This window comes from Sardina pilchardus, chromosome 9 (genome assembly GCF_963854185.1).
Source record: "Sardina pilchardus chromosome 9, fSarPil1.1, whole genome shotgun sequence".
Classification (NCBI taxonomy): Eukaryota; Metazoa; Chordata; class Actinopteri; order Clupeiformes; family Clupeidae; genus Sardina; species Sardina pilchardus.
The window spans coordinates 6,735,844-6,747,946 of record NC_085002.1 but is presented as its reverse complement, the minus strand read 5'-3'; the positions used below and the strand labels follow the sequence as shown (position 1 = coordinate 6,747,946).

The window sequence follows — 12,103 nt, the reverse complement described above, 5'->3', positions numbered from 1 at the left end:
TAGGGCAGAGGAGGAAATATGTGCTATCTGACCTTGTAATATCTTGTTCTCTGCTCCTGCGATGTTGCATTGTGTTCCAAGGCATTGACATGGACTAGCTCAGAGGCAAGCAGGAGGCGGGGGGAACGTATTGACTTACATATTTACGAATATGACCTCGTTTAAATCTGGCAGACGCCAGTGACTTACGAGAGACGGTTTATGAGCCATTTACCTGGATCATTTCATCAATACATTCAGATTATATATAATATTTCTTTTCTCTCTCTCTTTCTCTCTCTCACACTCTTTCTCTCTTTGTCTCTCTCGAGCAAATTCAATCTACATAGATAGAGCGCCATGTCTGGAGGCTGACTGGTGGGGAAGACATTTTTTGGTGGGATGTGCAGAAAAAAAAAGGAGCGCTTCCCGACGCGAGCGAGGAGGGCTGAGCAGGAAGCGCTGATAAAAGAGACAGCGGGACGGAGCGAGCGCAACAAAGGGAAGCGGGCGAGAAATATGGGCCTGGGCCTGCGCCGCGCAGCGCACATACACACTGCCGACTAAGCTGGAAGCCTAATCCAAACATGTGCAGAGTGGGGGAATATAGCAGAGATGTCTCCCAGAGATTCAGCCACTCATATATCTTCACTGACGACTCCTTGCTCGCCGTGTGTGTCTGTGTGTGGACGTGTCTCTGTGTGTGTGTGTGTGTGTGTGTGTGTGTGTGTGTGTGTGTGTGTCTGTGTGTGTGTGTCTGTGTGTGTGTGCATGTGTGTGTGTGTGTGTGTGTGCGTGTGTGTGTGTGTGTGTGTGTGTGTGTGTGTGTGTGTGTGTGTGTGTGTTGCTCATATGACTGTGTGTGCATATGGATATGGATAATGAGCTAGTGTCTGTGAACACAACTGTGTGAGTGTGGGTGGGTGGGTGTCTGTGGCAATTTATCTGTGCAGTCAGCGCATGCATGTAGATGATAGATGGTGAAACTAGAGCATGTCTGCGTGTGTGTGTGTGTGTGTGTGTGTGTGTGTGTGTGTGTGTGTGTGTGTGTGTGTGTGTGTGTGTATGTGTGTGCGTGCGCGCGTGTGTACAGTATGGGTGTATTTGTATGTCTGTGCTCGTCTGTTCATACATGTAGCTGATACAGGGTAAAATCAGAGCATCCAAGTGTGTGCATGGGCATGCTTTTGTGTGTGTGTGTGTGTGTGTGTGTGTGTGTCTGTACGTATGTTACCACTCCTGCAGAGATCTGGGATGGTAATTATCAAACACTCTGGCATGCAAGACCCTTCCCCAAAACAACTAGGAAACAAAGACCAAAAGGAGGCTGCCGCTCTGATCCAGCGCCATGGCAACCGAACCCAGATGAAAGGGGTGATGAGAAGAAACCAGGGAAGAGGGAAAGATAAGATAGAGGCAGGGAGGAGAAGGGTGGGCTCGGGTGGCCTCATTACGTTTTCCGTGTGTGTGTGTGTGTGTGTGTGTGTGTGTGTGTGTGTTTATGTGTATGCACAATGTGTGTTGGAATATGCACAAAACAGCATGTGTGCACATATGTTAGGAATGAGGAATGTGTGTGAAAAGTGGCCGTGCATCTACATGCTTCTGTTTCTGTATCTATACATAAACATATACACACATATGCTCAGTCCTCCCTAGCTAATATATGCTACAATGTATTCGTGTGTGTGTGTTTGTGTCTGGCTGGGTGCAAGTGCACACCAGGACAAAGAGACACACAGACAAAGAGCTGCAGAACACATATGCAGCATGCTCACATGCAAGCATGTGCTTCAGTAATACAACAGTCTGCGTCTGAATGTCAGTATGTGCTCTGGGGAGGTGAAGGTTGTAGGAGCTCTGGATAGATGACAGGAGATAGCTCCATTCAAGAGGCGCAGGGAAATTCTGACCTGACCTCAGGTCAGTGTCATTTTTTCCCCCTCATCAGGAACCTCATATGTCTTGTCTGGCGGCCGCTTTCTCAGTGTGCTGTGCTCGCAGCGTTTGTCTCTCTCTAACCACAGACGGAGCCCAGGTGCCACCACTACAGGGGTGTTTGTTTTCGCCAGCGCAGCAAAAACACCAATTCCTGGAGCTCGTTTCATTCATCACGGACGGCGGGCGCGACGTACGGCCCTTTCTGCCGAGACGCTGACCCCAGTCAGACTGGCTGAGATAAAAACAAAAACAAATGAATCAAATCTCCTCCTAACACATGTGCCGCACGGCTCAGAAGCTGTTCCACTCCCAAAGGTGCACAGGTTAAGGAAAGAGTTTTTCATGTTTTGTCTGAATGAAAGAAGAAAGAAGATTGAAGTCAAACAAAAAGAGAGAGGAGAAAAAAAGGCAGTAAGCCCAGAAATCTGGACTAGCGCGTAGCCCGTGTGACAAATCAAAGATGACAAAGAAGCAGATAGCAGAGGAACATTTCCCCCCACCTTTCCTTTAAGCAGCCGGCATGAGAAGCGGCTTTAATACTGAACAATTTTTTTTTTCTTTACAGAGGACAGAAACGCCTAAATATTTCAAGGCATCCCTGCTGGTGCACTCGTGGGACCGTTTGAGATGTGACGCATCGCAGCTTTGCATTGGAATAAATGCATCTAAATAAGTCCATGCCGAGTCAACATCCCTTGATGTCACAATTGATAGGGACCAGGAAGTGACAGCCAAGGGAAAATGTATGGCTAAGCAGGATATGGTGTCATCCCTTTGTTTTAAGCTTCCCATTGTCTTTGTGTCATAATCAGCTAGCTGGTGCTTCTCCTATTTGAAGGAAACGTATGTAGGCCTACTATATCACTGACATCAATCATCAGTAGTAGTTGTAGTAGTCTAACTGGTAGCCACAGAAGTAGCTTCAGTAGTATTGTTGTTCGACTGTAGTTGTTGCTGATGATGCCAGAATTGCATAGCTACTTGAAATACTGCCAGTGTTTGTGCATAATTAAACAAATCTAAATAATAACTAGATGAAAAAATGAGAGACATCCATCAGAAATTTAAGATGATGATGACATCAGGGAACAAAGCTCTCACCTACCTCTCATAATTAACCGCTCGTTAACTTATGATTTATGACTATATATTTGTTTATTTAATTGCTACATTACACTATTTGATTTATTCATATTCTCTCACTCACTCACTCACTCATTCACTCACTCACTCACTCACTTTGATACTCGCTCTGCCCTCGATAATGACCAAATTAACTGCATCGAGCATACCCTGAAAAGCTTATGACATGGTTCTGTTGACACATATTACCACTAATAGCTAATCTATAAACTACTCCTTTCAGCAAACCATTTTAAGGTGTAGAGTAGACCCAACCCCCAACCTCTCTCTCTCTCGCTCTCTCTCTCTCTCTTTCTCTCTTTCACACACACACACACACACACACACACACACACACACACATTATACACACATGCGCCCAAAGCCAAACACCAGCTCTGCTGACTTCCTCCTCCACAACTAGCTTCTTTGTGTGCCAGGGACACACCACACAGCAGGCCTTCACGGCATGGAGAGAGCAGACCAAACCATTTATAATCTACCTAACGGCCCCTGTCTCCGCCCCGCCTGCAGCATCTGAGAGCCCGCATTCCACGGGCGTGTTTGGAGCTGGCCGCCACGGCGACCGCAGACACTGCATCCCTGCCGGACATGGCTTTGCATAATGTGGGGACGGGAGATAAAAAAAACCTTTCCATTTCACTTTCTATTTCCTGTTTCAGAATACCCTGCCCCCGCCCCTCCCCCCCCCCTCCTCACCGGGGTGCAGTGGTCCAGCGCAGGCTCATAAAGGGGAGGCCTGTATGTTGATCAGCTGGAGGAGAGCACATGACTCCCATCTGAGGGGTGTCCCTGCGAACAGGCCTGCAGCCCCGCTGGGCTTTTAAGGAACACATTCATCACGGCGCTACGTCAGGATGCAAGCTGGGCCCGGCGCTGGGGTGAGGGGAGGACAAAGAGCACCGCACGCAGGAGAGAGAGGACACAATACAGCACCGCACAGCAGCGTGAAAACCACTAGAACCCAAGAACACAACACAGCACAGCAGCGTAAAAACGACTAGAACCCACGAAGAACCAAGAATACAATACAGCATAGCAGCGTGAAAACGACTAGAACCCACGAAGAACCAAGAATACAATACAGCATAGCAGCGTGAAAACGACTAGAGCCCAAGAAGAACCAAGAACACAATACAGAAGAACACTGTAAAAAGAGGGGTGGAATGGAGGACATAATACAAAAAAAATAATGTAAAAAGGGGGGGGTGGAGAACACAATACAGAAGAATACTGTAAACGGGGGTGAAATGGAATGCAAAAAGAATACACCAAAACCGTGTGAAATAAAATAATATCTAAGTAGAATACAGTAGAATAAAATAGACAAGAATAGAATTTCTTTCTCGCTGCCACTGCCAGAGCCGTGGCGAATGACAGGCATCAAAACAGTAAGCGTCTCAGTCCAGCACCGAGGAGACAGCTTAATCTGACAACGGCGATGCCGCGCGCCCCCGAACAGCGCCTACCATCCCGCCTGCCAACCAATCTGTCACCGCGCTTGGCAGCCTCTCCGACAGGCCAGGAAAATCAGTGGGAGAGAGATGGACGGCCCTGACCAAATGGCCGAGAGCCTCCCCACCGACGGCGCGCAAGAGACCGTGGCGCTGGACCCCCCCCCTTCAACGGCCAGTCAGGGTCGGACTGTGCTTCAGTCATAACTGTGGGTTTCTGTGCAAATAAGCCAGGGGGGTCTTTGGTGCGAGCGTGGAGAACATGGAGCTCTTTCACAGGAGAACAGCTTTAAGTGGAGCTCAAGCGTGGCATGTGCAGCGAGCCACCATGCTGCACAGACGACTGAGCTTCCGCCTCTGACAAATTAACCCTGAGGAGAGAGATGTGTGGAAAGCACCATGCCACAGAGAGAGGGAGAGAGAGAGAGAGAGACAGAGAGAGAGAGAGAGAGAGGGAGAGAGGGAGAGAGAGAGAGAGAGAGGGAGAGAGGGAGAGAGAGAGAGGCAATCTCAGAGATCAAAAGGCAGAAATAATCGCTACCAACTGCAAACACAATATGATTGCCACCCTCAGAGTAACAGGAGAAGGGAGCCACTGACAGCTCCAACCATGAACCCTAGCCACCTCAAACACACGAGGCAATTACAAACAACAAAATGCGACTATAAATAGCATCGCTCACTTTCTATCTCACACACTCTCCATCCCGCTGTCTTCGTCGCTTTTGATCTCACTGCTTTCTTGTTCATATGTTGGCTTACGTCACAAAGGCTCCGGGTTAAAAACAGCAAAAGCGAAACAGAGCAAAGCGGGGGACAGAGATCAAGAGATACTGGACATGCAAGAGAGAGAGAGAGAGAGAGAGAGAGAGAGCAAGAGAGAAAGGGAGCGAGAGAAAGAGTGTGTGTGAGAGAGAGAAAGCGAATGAAGAAAATGGGGCACTGAAGGAGCTTTGAAATATACATTAAGGCTGAGTGATTCCATCACTGCAACGGCGCCACTTTCCCTCCGCCGCTCAGCTCGGCTCTGCTCTGCTCTGCGCAATCGATGCCATCGCTGGGGAGGAAGAGCAGATGTTTATGTGACACCATGGCTAATCTGGTCATCAGGGATGAGACCGGCAAGAATTTCTCAAACACGCACACGCCCTCGCTCTTCCACGTCGGGAGCCATCGCCCTCGTGTTCTGCATGCAGGATCCAAAGAGGACAAGACACATGAAAGCTGAACATAAACAGCTTTGAAATTACAGTCCGTCTTATCGTCAGAAACTCACCTGAATGGTGAACGGTGTCTTACTAGACTTCAATTAGACTTCAATTAATTTTTAGTCAGAGCTGGGAAGAGTCAAATATGAGTGAGACGTGTTGCACGGCGAGTGAGTGTTTACGTAGCCTAAAATACTTTGACAAGTGTGAATCTTACGGTCGGAAACACAAGTGATGCACACAGGACAGGCCTGAGAGGGCTAGGCTTCATTTATCACTGGTGTCTTCTGCTGTGCCATTCATCATGGAGTCAAAAGAGAAAGAAATGAGACCAAGCTGGTCAAACGAGTCGCAATCAAAATCGAGAGGGTGTAGCGGATTAAAATGACAGAATGGAAATTGACTTAACGTGAAGCGGGAAATGTGAGCCCACACGCAAACAAAACACAATACATCACAGACACAAATACACTCTTTCTCTCTCTCTCACACACACACACACACACACACACACACACAAATGCACATATGCAAACAAATGTGCCAGTACATCATGCACAACAAAAAAGTACTGATGTTGATGAGTGAGCAGTTTAATCTTCTTTATTTGTCAGCCAAACAGCCTCTTTCTCTCTCTCCCTCCCTCACACACACACACACACAAAGATGCACATTCTCATGTGTGCATGCCTGTATGCTGTTTGAAAACCTTCATGGCAAGATGTGGGGCTTCTAACATGATTATACACGCTGAGAGGAAGCGGTAGACACCGAGAGAAGCCAAGCAAAGGAAGCCACCCAAACGCTGCACTCACAGAGGCCTGTTAGAGTAAATCTATACATAGACTGAGTGCCATCTTGGTCTTAATATCCACTACCCTCATATCAGCTAACGGCCTATTTCCACACTGCAATGGGCCTGTAGGTTGCAAAGAATGAAATCAATCCCCTTATTCTATAGTCAATGCAGAGGGGCACTGTACCAAATCCATGCAAACGACATTAACACCGGTTTGATGAATTACGACTTCACTTGACAAGAGCTCTGTAAATTTCATTATTCCCCAATCATGTTGGGCCAACATGCCTCTGAGGAGGCTTTCATGTCTTACGCGTCTGATTCTCCTGAGAGCTGAAACCCAAGAGGCAACGCGAGCAAGCGCTGCGGAGAGCAATGGATTGATGGAGTAGTGGTGAAGTGAAAGAGTGGACTGAGGATGACAAGTTCAAAAAAAAAAAAAACAGGAAAATAAGGGATGAGCTAGAAAGTGATGGTAGAAAAAGAGACTAATGTAACAGAGTAGAAGGAGGGAGAGAGGGAGAGAGGAAGAGGACTTTACAGAAACAAACTAGCCAGGTTGGAGAGACATGCAAATCTAAACCCTCATACATAGTCCATGGCAGTGGGGTTTAGGTTTCAAAATGTCCATTTCAAATACCAGCAACTGGTGCGTGACTGCAACAACCATTGATCACTCAAAATGGCTAACTAGTAGGGGTGTAAAGGTGCATGTGTTCATACCAAACCATTAGGTACAGGACATTAAGTTCAATTCAGATGTTTACAGAATGTTTCGAGTGTAGAATGTGGACCACGGTTAAAGAAATACCACACAAACATGTGATGGACGTCAGATTAGTCAATTGACATCAATAAAACATCTGACACCTTTTCAAAATACTATTCCCCTTGTGCATCAGCAATATTGTCAGTGAATACTAGGCTTGCAGTACCTACAGGCTACACCGTACCGAAAATGAAGCGAACTGACTTCAAACCGTTACACCCGTACTAATTAGTACTTCATTTACTTTACAATAACGTATAATATGTTCTTTTGCTCATTTAATCAAATATTATCCCATCTTTAGTCTCAGACCATCAAACTGAGTCATGAAGCAGGTCTGTGGCACTTCAGTGACACCACTGGCTTGGAGTATATCTTCAAACCATATTCCACAATGTGTGGAATATGGAAGGATACTTCTGATCAAATTGGATGATATCAAAGCTTTAATTCAGTAACAGGCCAAAACAAGGCAACTGCTGGGATTTAGAGTCATGTATAAACAAGATTTTTGAAGCCAAGGCCTGAATTCCCATCTCTGTTGGCATATTTGGATTTGGACTCAGACATTGCTCCAATGGGATAAATCTGTGTGTGTAAACTCTGGCAGCTTTTTGGTTGTAAACAAGAGAAACGTAATTTAGTTGAAAACTAGTTAAGTTCATTTCTCAGAGGGTTAGTATGGTGAGGGGGGTTCTTAAGCCTTGGTTTGCTGTCCAGGGCTGTGGGTGACTTGTCTGTGCAACAGTTTCCCCCAGTACCACCCTGGCTTGAGGTGGACCCAGTGAATCACCCATCAACAAACATCAGTAGTTTTTATTGCAAGCATGTGCCTGGGGTTGTCTGCAAGTCAGCCAATTGTGCTCAATGGCTCTCATAGATCATCCGTATCATGACCAAGCAGTTAAAATCATTATCGGGGACAACAGTATTCTTCACATGGTCCTAGTGTGTAGTGACCCTTTGGTCTCGATTTGAACTCGACAAGGCCTCTTCAACTCTGATCAAAAGTCATTAAAATGCCCGCCTACCTGACCCCTGAACTGATGCTATTAGTCCGAGGGGGCAATCAGAATGGGAAAGCCATTCCACGCTAATTTGAAAGGGTCCTGACAAGTCATTGGTCCAGGGCTGACCACTGCAGTTGTCTTCCATTAAAGCCAATAAGAGGCCGAGCCCTGTCTCCGGGGACCAGCATTGCACCATCAAAGGCAGATAACAATCAAAGGAGTTCCGATTAAATTGCTTCCTGATACACAAACTCCTCTCTCTCCTCCATCCCACTCATGTAATTATGGGAGACATCGCGATGCCATAGGCCAGTGCTTGGCAACAGCAACCTTGGCATGCATTCTTCTGTGAGCATGGTCATACACGACAAACATGCCTCTTTTTGAGAATGTTGCACCTAAACTGTTGTCTTGAGTTTGGTGGTCAGATGAAACTTTTTCAGCTTGTTGAGGTACAGCATTGACACAGAGGTTGGATCTAAACAAACAAAAGATAAACACATCCGTTCCCGTACGGAGCTGAAGCATTGTTTGTGTCATTTGATTCTGAATGAATATGGTAAATCCTGTTGTTTTTGCCCAACCTATTCTGACTGACAGTGGTTACTGTTGTTCCATTGTTTTAGTAACACATCGCCATGAACATTGTATTGTCAGAAGGCAGGAACACAACACCGAGTCCTCTAAATGGGACCTGATGATCCGGACAAGGTCAGGCCACAGATTAAATGGCATGCAGTGTAGTACTCACTGGCCAAAAATATACAGAAACCCTTCCAGCCACGTTTGGCCAATTGCATTTCTTTCAAGGAATTGACAGTAGCCTAAAGACATCCTATAGCTGTGTCATCTAGATGTTTAGATGCATGCTGTATAGTTTAACGAAAGTGTCCACAAACATCTCAGACAACTACTGTGCTCTCCTCACACAGATGTGCATCGACGTTTCATGTTTGTGTTTCCAGCAGGGCTTGAGGGGTGTAACTCCTCACACGAGGGGTTATAGTCTTCACTGAACCTCAAAAATGCCCTCAGAATGAGCGCACTAATTCTCCCCATCTCACGCACATAGAGACGGGCTGCTGACCTAATCTCAAGTATTTACACAAAACACATTCTTTTGTTATAGAGCACCATCACGCTGGTTATCATCATCATGCTGCACTCCAGATGCTGCCTGCCCTGGAAAGAGTGTGTGGCAGCCAAGAATTTACTGCGCTTATTATTAACCAAAACTATGTAATCTTGGACATAAGTTAATCAGAGGTTGCATGCTGACCTGGCATTATCCCAAGTCCATGAAGTCATGTGTGGAAGCAGCCATGAGAATACGCTATAGGCCTAAGGTAGAGTGCAATTCACATAATGACTCGGGGGTTGAGAGAGAGTGAGAGAGAGAGAGAGAGAGAGAGAGAGAGAGAGAGAGAGAGCTATGAAGTCAGACCCAGCCTATTCGGTGCAGCGGTCCCAAAATAGGCCAAGTAAAAGGAGAAAAAAAGACCCGTGTAAATATTTGGAAATGTTCACAGGTGTGCCTTGGCAACATTGTCTCCACATAATTCAGATTTACTGTACCGGACAAACCTTTCCAACAAAAACAACCAGTTCGAGTATGGGTAATGATTTCAAGATGTGGACTGCGAGATTGATAACAAGGCAAGGCATCTGTATTGTCTGACCAGACCCCATAAAACGCGGAACAACGTTCAGTGGATGCTGTTTCGCCCTAAAACAAAAGGTCTTCTGGATAATCCGTGCAGATGTTGCCTTCGGTTGAACACACCCCAAATACATCGTGTTTAATCTTTTAGAGAGGAGGGGGTTTAACATTCTCTTGTATCATATGTTTACATCCACGAACAGAGACGCCAGCCGACAGAGTACTGATAGCCTACTAAAGCATTTAAAAAGCAGTCGACCAACATTATCAGCCACAAATAGATTAGTTGCAGAAGCCGGGCCGCTAGCTAGCGCGTAGTCCTACAATCGAACATTGGCAGGGCATGTTGAGGAGTATTCCTCGATTTACAAATGCCACACCGGGGTTGTGCCGTTTCGATAGAACGTAGCCTACGCTATTCATTTTGGATAGGTGACTTCCCTTTCTCTCCTGTATTAACCCCAATACAACGAAGGAGTGGAAAGCGTTACTGCAGCCCAACGATAACATTGTAACAATAACACTGAAATTGCATTAACAGTCACGTATCGTTGCGAGGATTTATTACATCAAATCTGTGGTTACGCGCTAGGTCTACATCCTCAAGAAACCCGCAATGTCCGTCCCCTCTCCATGTCCACAGATTTTTTTCCGGCATTCCCTAAACACTCAGCGTAACAGAATACTGTAGGTTGGGGGAAAATAACATGAACTTACCTACTGCAGAAAATGGTGCATGGAGGGACGCAAAAGTCATAAGCTTTGGGGTCGACGTGAAATTGGGTCACGTCCAAAAAGATGCTTTGAAAAGCAATAACGTTACCCTTTATTGTTTAAAATAACGGCATTCCTTCTGCCCTCGGATAGCGAAAAAGACCCTCTCCGAGGTCTTTCCGCATTTGGACGCACTCGTCAGGAAATGTGATGTCATGGCTTTAAATTTCTCTCGCCTCGCCGATCTCATTGGACCAGACGACACATGTGTGGTCCTCACAACTCAGTTCGAAATTACATTCTCTGTCCTTTTTACTGGAGTAATCATTTCATTGGCCAAATAAATCTCCACAATTACAGGCGCAACATAGACTATAAGTAGGTATAATACATGCTATTACTTTGCAATGAAGTAACCACAATCAGTAGTTTTGGTTGGTTTTGGGACAAGATGCCTGGAGTTTTGTCCAAATCATGTTCTCTGTGGTTCAGTCCATATCATGCATCATTTGCAGTTAATTTGTCAGTCATGTCTGGTCCAGAAGATATGAGGAGTCAAATTATTACATTTCAATAAAGTATGTAATTACAACATTGTGTTAGGCTACATCTAAACATGTATAAGGTAGCTCGCTGAGCTTATTACAAACTTTATTTTCAGTTGAAGCATCATTGTATCATTTATATTCAATTTAACATTGATTTAATCAAAAAGATGCATAGCAGGTTGAGTGCAATTGATCCAATCATGAAAATGAACATTTGAAAAAGTTAATATTTCTTCTGTCTGAACAATGACTAATTTGTTAAATAAAAGTTGGATTTAGAAGTAAAATAGAGACCTTTGAGTTTGAGTGCTATATTGCCCATAAATCATGCCTATTGCAGAACAAAAACAAAACAGCACTTCAAGCATTTGACAGGCCAACAAAAACTGTGCTCTGGCAATGTTGTTTGGGCTGAAACACAACTTAATACTGAAAGCTGCACATTTTTGAAGAGATTGACAGCGTAATTGTATTCTCAGAAAACACTTAGATTGCTCTGTCCTTGTGAGAAATATGCTGTTTACCGCAAGAGAAGAATGTTTAGAATGTTGCCATCCTCAAAAAACCTGGTCTGTTTTTTTTTTCATCCCAGAATATCCCAATCACATAGAAAGTTCATAATTTAACACACAAATCACCCTTTCTGACAAAGATTAAGAAAAACCGATAACACAGAATGAAAGGATAAAAGGATAAAAGGTTTTTATTGTGTCTGGGGCACAATGATAGATAGATAACACAATAGCAGGATAGCAGCAACAGGATATTCTAGTGCATTGTGACTGCTTTCATCCAGACAACTGATGAACTGTGTAAACATTTAAATAACTCTCTTTCACACACACACACACACACACACACACACACACACACACACA

General features: G+C 45.1%; 1 protein-coding gene across 1 annotated transcript in view; it reads right to left on the bottom strand.

The window, feature by feature from the left end:
- nckap5l (NCK-associated protein 5-like) overlaps window positions 1-10,813 on the bottom strand; it is a 76,364-nt gene extending 65,551 nt beyond the window's left edge. Inside the window, exon 1 of the mRNA XM_062545462.1 lies at window positions 10,681-10,813. The gene's annotated coding sequence lies outside the window, so the exon portion shown is untranslated. The remainder of the gene's footprint in view (window positions 1-10,680) is intronic.
- Between the last annotated feature and the right edge of the window lie 1,290 nt (window positions 10,814-12,103).